At 30.9% G+C, this 17459-nt stretch overlaps 2 protein-coding genes across 13 annotated transcripts in view; one reads left to right on the plus strand and one right to left on the minus strand.

The window, feature by feature from the left end:
• The window catches only part of LOC143197460 (uncharacterized), a 342542-nt gene that overhangs the window by 42971 nt on the left and 282112 nt on the right, over positions 1–17459 (minus strand). The gene's annotated exons all lie outside the window — the stretch shown is intronic.
• Positions 13607–17459, plus strand: part of LOC143197337 (fibroblast growth factor receptor homolog 1) — a 43292-nt gene continuing 39439 nt past the window's right edge. For 5 of the 12 annotated variants that reach the window (XM_076405705.1, XM_076405707.1, XM_076405714.1 and 2 more), the window contains exon 1: positions 13612–13837. The gene's annotated coding sequence lies outside the window, so the exon portion shown is untranslated. Of the gene's footprint in view, positions 13838–14207; positions 14408–17459 lie in introns of those variants that run through there. The other 7 variants (XM_076405704.1, XM_076405710.1, XM_076405711.1 and 4 more) reach the window with 6 other exon arrangements.

The following is a 17459-nucleotide window of genomic DNA, read 5'->3' on the forward strand; positions in this document are numbered from 1 at the left end:
GGGACTGCTGATGAGATGGGGATCCCAACCTGAGCGAGGAGTTTTACGGGATCAGCTGCCATCGGAGCTGTAGCAGGACGTCGTTCGTCTTGAGGCGTTTAGCTTTGTTTGAGGGTACCTGTAAATGTGTTACGTGTCCCGTTTCGTGATGCGAGGGTGCTCATGTGTTGCTGGTATACATGATGGGCTTCTGTGGTTTTCGTCCATCAGGCTAGTCTCGTGGGATGTCGTCGACCACGTGATGTCGATGAGTTCCGTTCCTCGTGCTATCCTTCCATGCACGTGTCAAGCACCTGTCGAGTGGCTTATGTTGAGTTGATTTACCTGTTAGGCACTTTGATCACGTCGGGGTCACCAATTGTAGGAATGTTCGTCGAGTCGGTCAATCGGTCGAAATGTGTGGCTGCCGCTGCGATTATTTGTCAGAACACTCACTACTATCTTTGGAAGGAATTTGCACGGGAACTAAAAACACTGATTGAATCAAAGTTGTTTATTTTAACTTACGATTGATACATGTGGTCGATGGGAGAATGGACAGGATATTAGGTTAAGGTGAAGGAAGTACGGTAGCGCTGTGGAAGTGGTACTGTTACAGGGGGACGGTGATAAGAAAAGAGAGCGAGACGTCGTCGTGATGGCCTTTTATACTCCAGAACTGCATGGTACCAATCCACCGGCGTTGCCAACCTTTATAGTTGTTGATGGTGAATTGGTGGTGGCCTAAAGGGTCGTGGCGGTCGCCACAAGTGTTTAAAATCAATTCGCTAACGTTTTTAATTGATATCGTTAATTACGTTAATTAAAATAAACGATGGTAATTTCTTCTTGATTTATAATCGTCGTTATCTAACTCGATATCTTGATAGAGTTTATAATGTTCGATTAGAAAGACTAGAGCCAGCATAGCAACCGAAGCACATACACGCACATACACACACACACACACACGCATAAAGTAGTAATACGAGGCCAATGGAAAAGAAAATGGGGTACGCCCCTGGCATACGCCCCCACAATATCTTTAGGTTGTGGTTTGTTTGCAGTAGTTTATAACGCATCTAATCTTGTAATCTGCACACGACACATTATACAAGTGAAGGGTTCTGACCAAACACAGATGTCCGTTGTAATCCCTATTTCTAATTTAGCATCCTCGATACCGGCTCATATTCTAATCAGGGATCAAGAAAAACTGCAGGAAGTTGAAATACGTATCTTCCTCCCGTATGATTAATCGCAGTTGGTAAATGTCCCCCAGTTATATAATATCATTTTCGATACGAATCGAATTGTTCCCGAACACGCCCTTGATGAGTAGGGATGCCGAAAAAAGTATCCAGATATCGAGATCCAAAAAAATTCGATATCGATATATCCATTATTTAAAAAAATATATCGATAGTTCTGACTTGAATATCTAGATATATCATGGTAATACTGAAATTGAAAAATACATATAATACATTAGTACATATAGTATCAAAGTAATAAGCCCAATTAGTGAAAATAGAGAAATTAGTGACAGTAAAAATAAAATAATCTTTTTAATAGAAATATATATAATTTCAATATTAGTCATTAGATGACAGTGGAAATATTAATGTGTAGATATAGATGGTGAATATGATGATGATAGTTCCATATAGTATCAAAGTAATAAGCCCAATTAGTGAAAATAGAGAAATTAGTGACAGTAAAAATAAAATAATCTTTTTAATAGAAATATATATAATTTCAATATTAGTCATTAGATGACAGTGGAAATATTAATGTGTAGATATAGATGATGAATATGATGATGATAGTTCTATTTTCATATTGCCAATTTCTTGGAAGGAATTTGGAATGGAAACAATGGAATTTGTGTTTTTTTGTGGAAAATTGCCTTATACACAATTTGAGTAATACTTGAAAAACAATATACTTGAGGTCAAAATGGATGCTTTCATTGGTTTTCTCACAATAAAATACATATAATATCATAATAATTAGTGAAATGCATTTTTTTACCAGGAAAAATGGCGATATTTGGCATTCTTAGAGTTTTTGCTACAGGTTTAATTTAAAAGAAGATACAGTGATAAAAACATAACTATTTAAGTAAAAATTAGTTCTGAAAACGATGGTGATCTTGAAAATGTGATGTTTTCAATAGTTTTCGAGTTATAGTGAAATTTGTCTTTTTCTAGAAAAAATCATATTCCATGGGAATTATGCGATATCTCAAAAACAAAATGCCTGAGGTCAGAATAGATGATTTTAATGCTATTTTTAAGGCAAAATACATACTTTGTGATAGTTTTAGTCCTGTTCTGAGGAGAAAAATATTTAGCTTATTTTTTCTGGCCAAATACAATGAAATCGGTACTATTGAAGTCATTTTACAGCAAGAAAGAAGTCATTATCTAAGTAGAATTTTGTGCTAAATTAGATGATATAATTTAATTAAATTTCCTAAAAAATATAATACTATTAATAAATATATATATATATAATTTTAGCATAACTGTTTTTATAAACATGAAAAAATTGTTGGTTTTATATAATTTTGATAACACATAAACTAGTGTATTGGATTTTTCTAAATGTATGTAATAAAAATATATAACATTTGAGTATAAGACACTATGTAACAATAAAACTATCCTATATGCATAATTGTAAGCTAAATATATGATGCAATTACAGTTATCAATATAAAAACATATTAATGTTGCAAAATCGAATAAAACATATTTGGAATCATTAAAATGAGAAGTGCTCTAGCGTCCGCTTTATTCTCCAGACCTTGTTCCAATATGATTCGTGACTTCCCTACCAGCACTTCAGTATTTATGATGATACGGAATTATGAGTCGATTGGTCGATTCTTTTGGGGTGAAATTCGTAAATTGTCTGAAAGATGGCAAAAAGTACCGGCTATCGATGGACAATACTTTGAATAAAATATATGGTACCGAAATTTTTCACAATGGTTCATAGAGAACCATTCTCTTCTCTATGAAGAATAATTCTCTAGGAAACTGCTAAAACAATAAATGGATGCAAATTTAATTTGTCAAACATGTTTAACAAAGTAAACAACAATTTTTCTATATATTGTCTCAGCATCCAGCTTATTCGTCAGATTTAGCTTCCTCTGATTTCGGACTCGTCATTATCTTTCGGAAAACGACTACAGCGACTGGATACCTAAGATTGGATAAGTTTGGTTTGGATCTTACATTTGGACTTTAACGACAATATTAAGGCAAAATGTATTAAGTAATGAACATCTAGTTGTAATATGTGTACTATGTTCTTTTAAATAAAAAAATGTGTTCAATGTTGCACTATACGGCCTGACACATAGATAGCGCTACTAGAATTAAATCCATATGTTTTTTAGTTAGCCCCAACCCTCAAAAGATGCGTGTATAAATTTGACAGCTGTCGGATCATTAGTTTGTGATTTATAGCATTTTGAGTGAAGCAACTTTTGTTATTGTGAAAAGGAATTTCGCGGGTTGATAAAATATTGCTTTTTGAAGGGAAAAAATACAGTTGAAGCAAAAACTTGGCTTGATGCCCAGTTCCCGGACACTGTCCCAGGAAAATCAACCATCAAGGATTCGTATACGAAGTTTAGACGTGGTGGACGCCCAAAAGAAGTTGTTACCGACGAAAACATTTAAAAAATCCACAAAATTATTTTGAATAACCGTAAATTGAAATTGAATGATATAGCAAACACTCTAAAGATATCAACTGAACGTGTACGTCATATCATTCTCGAATATTTCGGTATGAAAAAGCTCTGTGCAAATTGGGTGCCCCGCGAGCTCACTTTTGACTAAAAACAACAACGACAGTGTTTGAAGATGATCAAGCGTAATAAGCCTAAGTTTTTGCGTCGATATGTAACAATGGATGAAACATGGCTCCATGATTTCACTCCGAAGTCTAATCGACAGTCATCCGAGTGGACTGCACACGATGAACACGTTCCAAAGCGTGGGAAAACGCAACAGTCGACTGGCAAAGTTATGGCGTCTGTATTTTGTGATGCGCATGGAATAATTTTCATTGACTACCTTGTAAAAGGAAGGACCATCAACGGCGACTATTACATAGCGTTTTTGGACTGTTTGATGGACTAAATCGCCGAAAAACGGCCGAATTTGAAGAAAAACAAAGTGCTGCTTCACCAAGACAATGCACCGTGTCACAAGTCAGTGGAAACGATGGCAAAAATCCATGAATTGTCCCGAATTTCTTCCTCATCCGCCGTATTCTCCAGATTTGGCCCCCAGCGACTATTTTCTGTTTTCAGATCTCAAAAGAACGCTCGCTGGGAAGAAATGTTCGTCGAATGAAGAGGTGATCGCCGAAACTGAGGCCTATTTCGAAGCAAAGCACAAATCGTACTACAAAAATGGTATCGAAAAGTTGGAGGATCGCTATCATCAGCGTATCACCCTTGAAGGGAATTATGTTGAATAAAAAAACCTAATTTTGTTAAAATAATATGTTTTACTATGGTAGGCAGGGGACTTTTCAATTGACCTGTTATATACGTAGCGTATATCATTAAAAAAAATGTCTGACGACTTCTTCGTGCATATTTTTTTACTTGTTTGAATCGCAGACAGGGTCGTTTTAAACCGTGGAATATTATATAACATCGCATTATTATTTAACATGTGCGTACATCAAAAAGAGGAATCAAAGCACCGAATACAGAGGAATGTATTAAATAACGAATTTTATAAAGGCGATCTTTCTTCTTTAATTAAAAACGTTCGTAATTATTTGAACAAATAAGGGAAAATTAAAAAAGGGGGTTCGCGTTACGAATGAGTTATAAAGGGGGTAGCGGGGTGAAGGTTGCAAGGATAAACTGTGAGTAAACAGCTGGTAATTGAGAGATTAACTGTGCATTACTGGATATATATATTGCATCCATACTCCTATCGACACGATTGATTAACAATTATTATTTGATTGGTTGAAGATTATATCAATTGAGTTTTACACGAACTATATCTTTCAAGGAAATGTTTTCTTGATAACCAAAAATAAGCAAATTACTTGTATTTTTGTCATTGTTTTTTGGCAATATGGCATAGCATGAAGGTGCTGACCACCGAAAAAATTATCGATATTTCAATATATCGATATTTCTATATTTAAAAAAATATCGATATATAGTTTTCGATACATTAAAAAAAATATCGATATTTCGTTTCTGATAGTTTCTAAGAAATATTTCGATATATTTTTTGGAACAAATAAAAATAGTGAAATATTTGCACAAAAAATATATATTTTTTCTAAATATTCTAAAGTAGTAATATTTTTGATGGACATTTAAAATTAAGTACAAAAATTCATCAAACCGTTAATACCGTAAAAACCAATTTTAAAGGTTTATTAAAAATTATATTTAATTTATTTTGAAAAAATATCGACAAATAACGATTAAATATTGATATGTCGATATATCGGCCAAAAATATCGATATATTTTGAAAAAAATCCATATATCGATATTATTTCTGCATCACTAGCATACCATGTCGAAAGAACAACAGACGAGAGTAAAAGGACCCAACATGAGTGTTGATTGGCCAGAGCTGCTCATGCGTATTATTTCTCAATTAGCTTGACAGTAATTTTTGTAATTTTTGATAGTAAGTATCGATATTTCTATATTTAAAAAAATATCGATATTTCGTTTCTGATATTTTTTAAAAAATGTCGATATATTTTTTGGAACAAATAAAAATAGTGAAATATTAGCACAAAAAATATACGTTTTTTCTAAATATTCTACAGTAGTAATATTTTTGATGGGCATTTAAAATTAAGTACAAAAATTCATCAAACCGTTAATACCGTAAAAACCAATTTTAAAGGTTTATTAAAAATCATATTTAATTTATTTTGAAAAAATATCGACAAATAACGACTAAAAAAATATTGATATATCGATATATCGGCCAAAAATATCGATATTTTTTGAAAAAAATCCATATATCGATATTATTTCTGCATCCCTAGTATACCTTGTCGAAAGAACAGCAGACGAGAGTAAAAGGACCCAACATGAGTGTTGCTTGGCCAGAGCTGCACATGCGTATTATTTCTAAATTAGCTTGACAGTAATTTTTGTAATTTTGCTATAATTTTTAGGTTAATTCTATTTTTATAAAAGTTTGATAAGGTGATGTAATTATCCTTAGGTCCTTGAAACCAAAGCCGACAATTGTAATATGACGAAGCATCATCATCATAAGTTCGTAAAAGCGATCTATGCATTTTTCCTCAAACCAAACAACAAAAGTAATAATTAGGGCCTGTATATACTCAATAACTCTACGATAGTATATAAAAAGTGTCATTTTGTGTAGGCAAATGTCAAAACTATCGAATTTTATAGTTAATTACATTGATAAACACAAAATATAGTCTATTCAAAATTATTTTGTACATACGTCATCTAAATTTGTGACGTCAAAACGTCGCAATGTTGCCGCATCAACTCTGAGTTTTACTTCAGTTTCGGTTTGACATACAACAAAATTCTAATCTAAATAAAATAAATGAACAAAAATGTTATCAAATATAATTTATTTTAACATTATAGTACATCTACAAACCACAGTTAAAATTATAAAGTCACAATAGTTTATAGGTCAGAGTTATAACTTCTTATCATTACTGCTTTCAAGAATTTTGCATACGTCCGACAACGGGCCGACTTTGACAGGCTCATTCGTTTACGCGTTCGAACTAATCAGACAGCATTGTGTCTCTTTTTAACTAGAATAAATGAGAAGGGAAGTATTGTCTGATTTTAAAGCGAATATACAAATTGCGACAGGCAATACATTTATTATCTTGATGATGTATGTACAAAACAACTTTGAATAGACTATATAGAAAAACCTGAATAATGTTGCATGTTAACCTCAACCGAAATGAAAATTCGAACAATAGAATCATTCTGATAACAAAAAACAAAGCTGATCACTAACCAAAACTAACAGATGGAAATTTTATTTGGATCTACTAACACTAATATAACAACTGTGACCATAAAACCTTATTTAGTAAAGGCCAGATGATTTTTGGATGGGGAATTCCTAAGAAAGATCGACAAAAAGAGAAATTTTCATGTTAATTCGAAAAATATGGCCCCGCATCTGGTCATATCCGAATTTTTACTGAGAAAAAGACTGTTATAATCACGGTGGGTATTAGTTCATTTTATCAATAAACATCTAACGGACTGGAATGTTATTCTTTATTTAGAAGGGTTAATTTTCGCAGCCAAAGCTTTGCATATTAATGTGGCATGGTTTCAATAGGACGGAACCCTTTAACCCCACATTATTATTCCTAAAAATCCTATATTACATAATTCGTATATTTCCCCGTGTTGGATATAGCTTCAGGGGTGACGTACACTGACCTTTAATCCACTGCTTTTTTGTTTTTGGGGTTTTATCATTCCATATACAATTCATTTCATTAAAATATATATTATATATAAGACATAATCGGATTTTTCACGAAAACAAAATATTATTACTCCATAATACGACGACTAAACAAGTGGAGAACATTTTCAGTATGCATTAGTCGTAATTTAAAACGTTTTTAACGTCTAATAAACTGTGTTTAGTTAAAACAACAGCCCAGTCTTGTTATTGTTTGTTATTCTCTATTGTAATGTTCTGTGTGATCTATTGTTCCAATTGTTTGACGGATGTTTTACTTCTATATATAGCCCTAAATAAAATTATCCAAAATAACAGGTAACATTGTTCTAGAGATAACGTGTTATATACCATTAATTCTTCTGGATTATTTCAACTCCAAGTCTTATTTTAACTTCAATCATCAAGTTTCAAATTCTTATCAAAATAGGAATATTTTGATATATATAACAATGATATATAACAATGATACAGGGTGTCAATTAGGAAAATTCATGAATTAATTTGAATTTCCGTCAGCTTGGGGCGTAAGAAAAAAAATCACTCAAGGTATTATCAGGCTAGAATGGTGCCTGATCTATGGTATTCGTTGAGTTTTTACTGTTTTTTTTTTGAACAAAATTATGACACTTTTGGAACTAGAACGAAATATTAGCCATACGATTATGTCCGTTTGATTTGAGAATCAGTTTCTTGATTTTGTTGATGTTTTTGTCGCTTGTAGCCATTCTATATCCATAAATATCCAAACTGAGGATGTAAAAATAGAACAAGTAAGTAAATTTAAGTATCTGAATACCAGAAATACCATAATTGGAAAAACCATGAATGTGTGCTTCTGTAATATATGTTTTCCCTGTTCTGTTTTCATATAACAATCAAACTATCATGTAAAATTGTATGCTGAATGTATGACGCGATTATGGTTATCAATAATGAAAATTAATGCAATTGAAAGTTGAAAAACTTAAAATAAAATCAAACTTGTATCATATAGATATTATACATATATCATTATATAAATTGTATAAAACTTATATATTACCAATATGAGCAAGCAAAAACTCATGTAAACTCGGTATTTATATATAATTTTATGCCAAATAAAGTAATATATTTTTTTTTATGCTTTGTTGATAGTTTATATGTTACAATTGAAGTTATCTCCACTGATCATAAAAAGTGATAGCAAAAATAGAATAATCTGTTTAATAGAAATATTTATAATTTCAATATTAGTCATCAGAGGACAATGAAAATATCACTGTGTATGTAAAAATATATGCTGAATATGATGGTGAGAGTTCCATTTTCATATTGCCAATTTCCTGGAAGTTAAAATTGAATTTGCGGTTTTTTGTGGAAAATTGCCTTGTACACAATTTGAGTAATACTTGAAAAACAATATGCCTGAGGTCCAAATGGATGATTTTATTGGTTTTCTCACTATAAAATACATATAATATCAAAGTATTAGCTCAATTAGAGAAAAGAAATTTTTTAGCAATTTTTCCATATATATACTCAGGAAAAATGTCAATTTTTGGCCGTTTTCAGGGTTTTTGCTGCAGTTTCAATCTGAAAGTAGATACGTTGATAGAAACCCCACCGTTTGTGTAAAATTTTCTTCTGAATACGATGGTGATCTTGATGATTCGATATTTGCAGTAATTTTGAAGCTACAGAGAAATTTCACTTTTTTATAAAAAAAATATTGTATTGAAATTAAGTGATATCTCAAAAACAATATACTTGAAGTCAAAATGGATGCTTCTATTGGTTTTCTCACTATAAAATACATATAATATCAAAGTATTAGCTCAATTAGAGAAAATAAATTTTTTAGCAATTTTTCCATATATATACTCAGGAAAAATGTCGAATTTTGGCCATTTTCAGAGTTTTTGCTACAGTTTCGTTGTCAAAGTAGATATGTTGATAAAAAAACACCGTTTTTGTAAAATTTTCTTCTGAATACGATGGTGATCTCGCGAATTCCATATTTGCTGTAGTTTTGAAGTTACAGAGAAATTTCTCTTTTTTATAAAAAAAAAATTATTGTATTGAAATTAAGTGATTTCAGTTTTAGTGTGAAATTTTTTAATCTCTTTTCCAATGACCAAATACAATTTATTAACAAATAAAACTATAGAGTAAGCAAATAATAAATATAAGGAGATGTAGGTGATCGAAATGAGCATGCGCACGGCTAACCAATCATATACTATAACTTATTATTTTCCCTGTAGTCTGTATTAAGGTATTCGAAAATTACTGTTTTTAGTTTCTTAGATAAATTATTTTAATTTAATAAATCAATAAAATCAAATTGTCAATGTTGTTGTGGACTATGTTGTTAACAAAATGAATTATGATAGTTTCCTGTGTCTTAAATATCGATGAAATAGATGTTAATTACTTTGAACGACGTAAAAGTATAACTAAGAGTGGGCAAGATGCCGGTAATTCAATGAATGTGGCAGATTTATTGAGATATAAACCGAAATTATTGAGGTAGAATTTATGTAGTTGTATTTAAATGTACACTAACCAAAGAATTGCGTATCGAAACCATCAATGACTTTACTAGTTAATATATAATTAAGATAAAATTGTTTTTTCCTTGTTCCTTTTTCTAACATCTTGGTAGTGACATTCCCTTTTTTCAACCGGCGCATATCTAACGTTTCTAAACTTAAAAGCACATTACCACTTCCTGTCTATTTAAATTTAATAGTTTCTGTCTTGTCCGAATGAAATTCCGTAATGGGACAGGTAAAATTAGGAAATTTTCATGTGTTCGCATTCGCTGCGGACGGATTTGCATTTCATTATAAAAAAAATCCACACGCTATGCGTTTTACCTTCCGTTTCTTTCCCGCTAAATCTGCACCAGGTCCATGTTATGCCGAATGTTGCTGTCATGTATTTTCGATATGCGAAATTAAATGAATTTCTGGTTTGTTGAGCAGAATTATTTTTGCGTTCATTTTAAGGACACGTGTTACCATTAAGCGAATGATGCAAACATTTTTTTAAATAACCAAACTTCAAATAAAACTTCCAATCATTGAAACAAATCAAACGGAAACAAATTCAATATATTTTTTTTTAATTTCAATTTTCAACTAGTCATCGGAACATTTCAAATATCGGATTACCTTATAATAGATATGTATGTTGTTTTCAATATATATTATTTCAGTTGCAATATTTAACAAGTCAAACATTGCCAATATCGATAAATATATAATATATATTTCCATTGAATGGATTACTTTATTTTTGCAATCACTATTTCTAAGTAATGGAGATAAATTCAACTGTGGTTTATAAATCATCAAGACAGCATAAAAAACCAATATATTACTATATTTATTATAAAATTATGTATGAATACCGAAGTTCTCATCAGTTTTGATTGAATAATGAATTCAATGAATCTTGAAAAATATCGTTCCAAAATGATGCTATATTAATATTAAATATATTGTTATTTACAAGCAAACTACCAAAAAAAATCATAAAACTATATATATTATATATAAATCTATGTAATTATAAAGTGGGTACATTTTTGTCAAGGTCGCGGCTAGGACGACAGAACCAGAACGTTAAAAATCAGTCGAATGAAACTAGTAGAACCAAAAATAGCAAATAAAAGTACACGACTGAAACAGTGGATAGTAAATAGTAACAAAATCAGTCGGACCGAAAATTGTGACTGAAAAGGGTCGACTGAAACGGTCGCTGGTAAAAAATAGTAAAATCAGTCGAACCAAAAATAGCGACTGAAACAGTCGATAGTAAAAAGTAGTCAATTACTAAACAGTCGATAGTCGATTTCAGTCGATAGTTCCCAACACTAATAATATGTAATTTCTATACAATATGTATACAATACAAGTTTTATTTTATTTTGGGTCATGTTTTTTAACTTTTTCTCCTTTCAGAGGGAACGAAATAAGGGCATGTAAACACAAAACAAAACAAAAACGTTATAAATAATATATTATTTAATATTTTATAACATGTTCTTACTGTTTGAATAGTATCAGATAAATTATTGTCAGGGTGCTATACTATTTTTTGATTTCTTCTTCTTTTATTTTCATTTATTTTATAATAAATATATTCAACGCAGAAATATTAATAATAATAGTTTGTTTTTGTTGATTAAATTACCTATATAACGAGAAAAATTGATAACCCACTTCTAATAGATGTGAAAAATTCTCTATCAACTTTGAGGTGTTTATAGAGCAACAAACAGTATTCGTAAGATACAGTAAACAAATCACCCTAAACAAACATTCTCAGACTTTGATAAAAGCCGCATTCTATAAAAGTATGCGTCAATGTGATAAGAGCTCTTCACAAACTACGGCCAATTTGGCCTTACAAATTTAATAGGAATACGAAAACCCAGCGTGGATCTGTTTATTTTCTGTACGATTTATTTTATTTTAGAAAAGTTTCAAAATATGATTAAATTTTGTGCGCGAAATTAATATATTCGGAATATAATTTTATATATAGTGATAGTTTTATTGTCATTCGACGTCTTATATTGAAATTAAATATATTTTATTATGTAGTTCTTTATATTTTTTGCCAAATTAAAGATTCCTTTAGTATAGTTTCCGAAATAATAATACTTAAACGTTATGTATACCATCTTGTTCAGCACAAAGTTCTACATAGATGATGACTGCTATGTTACTGTAAGATGACTTCAATGGAAGTTTGAGGAATAGAGTTTCTTTGTTGAAATAGAACTAACACTGTTATAATGTATGTATTTTGACTTGAAAAAACTGTCTAAAATAATCTATTTTACCTATTAGGTGTTGTTTGTTTGACTTATGACATACTTTTCATGCAGTATGATTTCTTTTGAAAAAGGCAAATATAACTTTAAATCGAAAACTATTGAAAATATCAAATTTTCAAGGCCACCACCGTATTCAGAACTAATTTTTACATTATGTTTTTATTACTGTATTTTTATTTTAATGAGAACTAAAAAGAAAAGTTTGAAAATGGCAAAAAATAGACATTTTTCCTGAGTGATAATATTCAGTTCATATTGTGATATTGTATGTATTTTATGGTGAGAAAAACGATGAAGTTATCTATTTTGACTCCAGAAGATTTCTTTTTGAGATATAGCATATTTTTCATGCAATATGATTTTTCTTCAAAAAGACAAATTTAACTATAACTCAAAAACTATTGAAAATATCAAATTTTCAAGGCCACCACCGTATTCAGAACTAATTTTTACATTATGTTTTTATTACTGTATTTTTATTTTAATGAGAACTAAAGAGACAAGTTTGAAAATGGTAAAAAATCGACATTTTTCCTGAGTGATAATATTCAGTTCATATTGTGATATTGTATGTATTTTATGGTGAGAAAAACGATGAAGTTATCTATTTTGATTCCAGAAGATTTCTTTTTGAGATATAGCATATTTTTCATGCAATATGATTTTTCTTCAAAAAGACAAATTTAACTATAACTCAAAAACTATTGAAAATATCAAATTTTCAAGATCACCATCGTACTCAGAACTAATTTTTACATAAATAGTTATGTTTTTATCACTGTATTTTTATTGTAATGAGAACTAAAGAGAAAAGTTTGAAAATGGCAAAAAATCGACATTTTTCCTGATTATATATATGGAAAAATTGTTTAAAAAATTTATTTCACTAATTTAGTTCATATTGTGATATTATATGTATTTTATAGTGAGAAAAGCAATTAAATTGTCTATTTTGGTATTAGATATATAGTTTTAAAAATATTTCTCAAAATATGTTGAATATAATTTTCTTGTGATAAAACTTCTTCACAAACCATGGGTCAATTTGACCTTATTTATATAGATATACATATTTTTTGCTATAAAAGTATGGAAATATTGTTAATTTAGTTTAGAAAATTATGATACAAAAGAGGATACATGAATTCAATCGTTAATAATTAAGATGCAATTGGTCGGAATGGGATAACACCGAACAAGCAACAATAAACAGGCAAAAAATTCAATTTAAAGTCGTACTACATAATTACATCTGTTGACTGAAGAGGCACAAATAATTGTTCGCAGAAACTGAAGTGCGATGGTAGAAAATAGATTCACGTTCGCTCAGCACTGGAAAAGAAGTTACTGAAGCTCAGTGCCTATACTACTCCCACCAGAGAGCTTTGTGGCCGTACCTTTACGATCCGTAGTAACTTGGTAGTACTCGATGAAGTGAGGTTCGGGAATTAAGCGCGCGTTGTGACTGAATACTGCGATTTTCTTTTTAGTTTTCGTGATTTTTCCGGATTTAATGGGTAAGACTATCAGAATTGAGATTTGTTTATATTTATATAATGTTATTAAATTGATATTATCATTAGTATTAATATTGGTATTAAAATATCGTTCAAGGTTTGAAATCAAGAAAATAATGAATGAATAAACATAAGCATGAATAAAAATAAAATAAAATATATTTATATTATAATGAATGAAAATATTGTTTTATATAAATAATCTAAATATAAAGTTTTGATATAGAAAAATAGTAAATTAAAAACATGTTTGACAGCCAGACATAGTCGATATATAAGCACCACGAAGTAAATATACGTTTCCAACATTTGTAGACGGATATTGAAGGTAATTATTCGCAATACTCCCCAACTTTCGATGGTAGAAAATAGACTGACGCCAGTCGAGCTTTAGCCAGAAGTTTCTCAGCTTTCTGGGCGTACGCATAGCCGCCGGAGGTTACCGTGAACACCTTCGCGACGTCTAAAACCGAACAGATCGTAATCGGTGGTGAAGTGGAAGAATATCATCGCGATATCGTTTAAAACGTGTGTTGTGATCATAATAAAATTGTGATTACATTTAAATGGGTGAGTCTACCATTATTCGCGATTATTTAACGAAATTAGAACCGATTTCCTATGGTGTACATACGCTGCATTTCTCTTTATTTACTGACGATTATTTTTAGACAGATTATTTTAATAAAACGCTTTCGCGGTATATTCCATAACGATATACCCGTACAAGACGGTCCAGAGTTTATTTTCGACGATGATTTAACTTTTTCAGTGTTTTTTTTTGGCGCGAAAATAGATATCTCTGTTTAACAACGTTTACTGGATACTAAAACAAATCCAGTAAATATAAACTTAACCCCAATTAAATCCTAATCAAGGTTAACGGTTGGACAGACTCATTTTGCAATTTGTTCTCTATATATTACGAATCAATAGTCTCAAGTGTTTTAAAAACAAGTCTTCTGCAAGGATTTATTAATTTTGCCCCGTGTTGTTATAACATATTCACTGTTCATAAATATTATTTGTTTTGTATTGTTTTGTTTTATTCTTAAAATAACATTTTCTCTTTATATGAAAGACCCTGTACCATATATGCTATAAAATTCTGTATAACTAATGATTTTTTTCAATAATTAATATAGTTTTTTATTAAAAGTATTATATTTTTTAGTAAAAAATTCGTTTACTGTAGCTTTTGGAATAATAAGAATACTTAAACATTTTGTATACCGTTTTTATTTTCGTTTAGCACAAAATTCTATATAGAAGAATTCTTAGTTGCTGTAAGATGACTTTAATGGAAGTTAGAGTGAAAATAGTATATTTCAAACAGAAAGTGCATTTTTTTTCTCCTCTTGAAACAGCACTAAAACTGCGATAACCTGTTTTTTTGCCATGAAAAAGACTGTAAGAACATTTTATCATTATATCTCCATTTTAATTGAAGCTAACGAGAAAAGTCTGAAAATGACCTAAAATCGACATTTTTCCTGAGTATATATATGGAAAATATTGCTAAAATAATTCTTTCTTCAATTGAATTAATAACATGTCAATTGAAAAGTCCCCGGCCTGACACATATGTGGCGTTACTAGAATTAAATCCATATGTTTTCAGTTAGCCCTCACCCTCAAAAGATGCGTATATAAATTTGACAGCTGTCGGATCATTAGTTTGTGAATTATAGGATTTTAAGTGAAGCAACTTTTGTTATTGTGAAATAAATGGATAAAAAGGAATTTCGCGTGTTCATAAAATATTGCGTTTTAAAGACAAAAAATACAGTTGAAAGAAAAACTTGGCTTGATGCCGAGTTTCCGGACACTGCCCCAGGAAAATCAACCATCAAGGATTGGTATGCTAAGTTTAGACGTGGTGAAATGAGCACCGAAGACGGTGAACGCAGTGGATGCCCGAAAGAGGTTGTTACCGACAAAAACATTAAAAAAATCTACAAAATGATTTTCAATGACCGTAAATTGAAATTGAATGAAATAGCAGACACTCTAAAGATATCAACTGAACGTGCAAAGTAGGTGCCGCGTGAGCTCACTTTTGACCAAAAACAACGACGAGTTGATGATTTGGAGCAGTGTTTGAAAATGATCAAGCGTGTAATAAACTCGAGGTTTTGCATCGATATGTGACAATGGATGAAACATGGCTCCATCATTTCACTCCGAAGTCCAATCGACAGTCATCCGAGTGGACTGCACACGATGAATCCGCTCCAAATCGTGGGAAAACGCAAACTACCTTGAAAAAGGAACGATCATCAACAGCGACTATTACATAGGGTTATTGGATCGTCTGAAGGACGAAATCGCCTAAAAACCGCCGCTTTTGAAGAAAAAGAGAGTGCTGCTTCACGAAGACAATGCACCGTGTGTCACAAGTAAGTGAAAACGATGGCAAAAATCCATGAATTGGGCTTGGAATTGCTTCCTCATCCACAGTATTTTCCAGACCTGGCTCCCATCGACTATTTCCTGCTCTCAGATTCCAAAAGAATGCTCGCTGGGAAGAAATTTTCGTCGAATGAAGAGGTGATCGCCGAAACTGAGGCCTATTTTGAAGCAAAGGACAAATCGAACTACAAAAAAGTTGGGAGGGTCGCTATAATCAGTGTATCGTGAATTGAAGGGAATTATGTTGAATAAAAAAAAATTGTCAAAAAATGTGTTTTACTATGGTAGGCCGGGGACTTTTCAATTAACCTGTTACTGCGATATTACATATATTTTATGGTAACGAAAACAATGAAATCCATTTTGATCTAGAGTATTTTTTTTTAGAGATATCGCATAATTTACTTGTAATATGATTTTTCTTGAAAAAGAGACACTATAATTCTAAAACTATTGAAAATATCAAATTCCCAAGGAAACAGTGGTTTTATCGATGCGTCTTTATTTTAGTCGCAGAACAATCGACATTTTCCTGAGTATATATATTTTGAAAAATTGCTACAAAAATTTCTTTCTTATGATTCGTAACATTTCTTGTTCTTTCGTATGTGTATTAAATATAAATGATGTCCATTTACGCGAAGCACCCAGTAGATGAACTGTCAACAGTATGAAACTAATTCGAAACAATTTTATTAATCACGATTATGACAACAGAAAAGCAATCTGGACGAGATTAATTATATTAATCAAATTTGAATGAATCATTTGTCCTAGTCTTATTCCTTCAGTATTTTTTTGTCTGTTTTTGTTTAAAACTCTTCGAAATTGATATAAAAAGTTTGATAACTCAGAAACATCTGTATCCCCAAAGGCCTGAATTCGTTCTTTGTTAATATTTAAATCACAGTTGGCTATAAAACCGAGTGTTGTTTTTTTGCCTTTAATAAACATGTCTGTAACCAATTTTTTTTATGTTTAAGTTGATAATTGAGCATGGCTGCAACTAGAATTTTTGTTTAGTAAAAATGATATTTAGCGAGAATTTATGGTACGATATATGTCTGGTTATTTGGCAAAATATTGTTACGTATTAGTATTTGTAAATATTTAGCCACCGAAGTTGATTCAAAAATTCCGACCATTTTTAACCGACTTCAAAAAAGGAGGTGGTTCTATGTTCGACTGTATATATTTTTTCTAATATATG

This window comes from Rhynchophorus ferrugineus, unplaced genomic scaffold, assembly GCF_030347505.1.
Source record: "Rhynchophorus ferrugineus isolate W39M unplaced genomic scaffold, kcgeb_rfMv2 rfM5, whole genome shotgun sequence".
Classification (NCBI taxonomy): domain Eukaryota; kingdom Metazoa; phylum Arthropoda; class Insecta; order Coleoptera; family Curculionidae; genus Rhynchophorus; species Rhynchophorus ferrugineus.